The following is a 2316-nucleotide window of genomic DNA, read 5'->3' on the forward strand; positions in this document are numbered from 1 at the left end:
TGGAAATATGGCTCTGTTTTTTGTTTCTTCACTTTTAGGTCCATACAAAAAACAAAACAAAACAATTATAAAAACAAACTATTCAAATGTATACCTCTCTTCCCGACTGCTGACCTGACTCATGACTTTTAGGGGGCAACTTTATGAATGCCATCCGCAAAAATGGCTAGTAAGAGTGACTGTGGCAGGCCACTGCTGAATTCAACCCACGTTTTCTTCATTTTGTACATAAGCACATGTCCTTATTACATCTGTTGTGTTTAACACCTCTGGTTTCACCATGTACCGTTAGCCCCGTAGTATAACACAGAAACTCACAAGTTAAGGCAAACATTGGCAACAGGCTATGTACCACAGTACTTTAAAGTAGCTGTAATTAAACCTCTTCCGCTTTTGATCGAGGGGTTTTAGCAAACTGTAAACCTATATTTAACCTTCCATTTCTCCCAAAGATGCTTGAGAAAGCAGTCGCCAAACAGCTGTGTGACTTTCTACAGAGCAAGAGTTTATTTGAGGATTGTCACTCAGGATTTAGAGATCATCATAGCACAGAGACAGAACTGGTGAAAATTACTAATGACCTTATCCAATACAAATATTATTGACATTTGTGAATCGATCCATAATCGTCCAAGTCCCCATCGCGATGCATCTAAAAATCAATTATTTCCCCCACCCCTAGTGAGAGTGGCTGAGTCCAAACAAATCCATAAAGAAACAAAATCAAAACAGCCAATCAAAATCAAAAGAAGGCAAAAGTGCAACAAAGATCCACAAACAAAACAAGCAAGATTAAAAACTGGAACACATTTGAAAGAGCACAACAAGCTACAAGGATCTGACAAAAGGGAACAAACAAACCTACCGTTATATAGAGGGGGCAGGGTAACTGTAACACAGGTGAGACACATGGGACTAATAGACTGAACAGAAACAAAGCTAGACAAAGACACCGGACGCTCCAAAACAAACCAGGAAGTAAAACTCACAAAGACGCACGAGGGCAAAAAAATAAAAACAGAGCACAGAAACAAACGAACAACTGACAAAAAAACAAGAACACAGGAGGCGGGGAGTGATAAACACAGGAGGAAATGGCAGAAACACAACAAAGATGAACAAAGAAAAAGCCAAACCCAAAACATGATACATCCTCTGTATAACTTGCAACTTAGCATGACAGAGACTGAGGTTTGGTCAATTTTGTGAAGTTTATTGAAAACTTTAAAAGTAAATAAAGTAAACATACCCTGTTTTAAAACATCTAAACCAAACAAGCAAGAGTAACAACAAAACTCAAACCAGAACCTGAACCTGAGCTTTTATTTGGACCAAAAACATGTCGACAGCTTTGTCCATTTGTCCAGGGGTCTGAGGTTTATTTGCTGACGACGTAAAGATTTTATCTTCATTTAAGAACCACAACACACTGGATCAGCTCAGAAGTGATGCTCTGTGGTGACAGCAGTGATGATGTCATCATAGTCATTATTCAATCCCTCATCAGCCTGGGGGGGCGGGGTCATCACCATAGAGACGGGCAGGTCATTTCCTGCAGTCAGAGCAGGGTAGAAAGAAAATATCAATCAGTAAGCATCAGCTAAATTAATAAGGGTAATGATTGATCTATTAATTGATTGACTGATTGATTGTAAGATCAGTGAATGATTCAGTGTTACCTGTGGCCCTGTGTCGATATAAAGACACCATGAGGACAGTGGAGATGCAGTATGGACAGAAGACCACCAGGTGGTAGATCAGTCTGAACACAAGTTGGAGGGGGGCTGAGGCAGGTGGCGATGGAGGAGGCGGGGGCGGGGTGGGCAGAGCTGCGGATGTGGGCAGAGCTGAGGTTGTAGGTTTACCTGTAGAGAGAATCCCACCTGGTCAGGTGAATCTCTGGATGAAATAAGTCCTGAAATCAAAGGTAACCTCCTCACCTGTGACAGAGATCCAGCTGGATGGAGACTCTCCACGACCTCTGATGTACACTTGTAGAGGCCTTCATCAGACTTGTTAACATGGTGGATGGTCATGTGACCTGTAGGCTCAGTCCTGATGAGGGAGCCATCTTTATAGAAACCAGCTGGGAGGTTGGAGGGAGGGGTCTTTGTTTTACAGTGCAGAGTGACATCATGTCCCTCCATCACAGGGAGGACAGGACTCTGCAGGATCACTGGTCCACCTCAACACAGAGACAAACTACAGCATTTCATCATTTACACACAGCTTCATCAACACTAACTCCACAGTCTGATCTTACCAGTGACAGTGATGTTGATGGTGTTACTGGTTGCTCCCTCTCTGGACTCACAC

General features: G+C 42.5%; 1 long non-coding RNA gene across 1 annotated transcript; it reads right to left on the bottom strand.

Annotated features, from left to right (window-relative positions):
• Positions 1-1308: 1308 nt before the first annotated feature.
• On the bottom strand, positions 1309-1807 carry LOC119912324. Its single transcript, XR_005446131.1, has 2 exons — positions 1680-1807; positions 1309-1552 (listed from the first exon to the last, which is right to left on the bottom strand). It is a non-coding gene; the product is annotated as an uncharacterized LOC119912324 (long non-coding RNA).
• Between the last annotated feature and the right edge of the window lie 509 nt (positions 1808-2316).

The sequence above is a fragment of the Micropterus salmoides genome, unplaced genomic scaffold, assembly GCF_014851395.1.
Source record: "Micropterus salmoides isolate LMB-PRFRI ecotype aquatic unplaced genomic scaffold, ASM1485139v1 Ms_hic_scaffold_2, whole genome shotgun sequence".
In the NCBI taxonomy this organism is placed as follows: domain Eukaryota; kingdom Metazoa; phylum Chordata; class Actinopteri; order Centrarchiformes; family Centrarchidae; genus Micropterus; species Micropterus salmoides.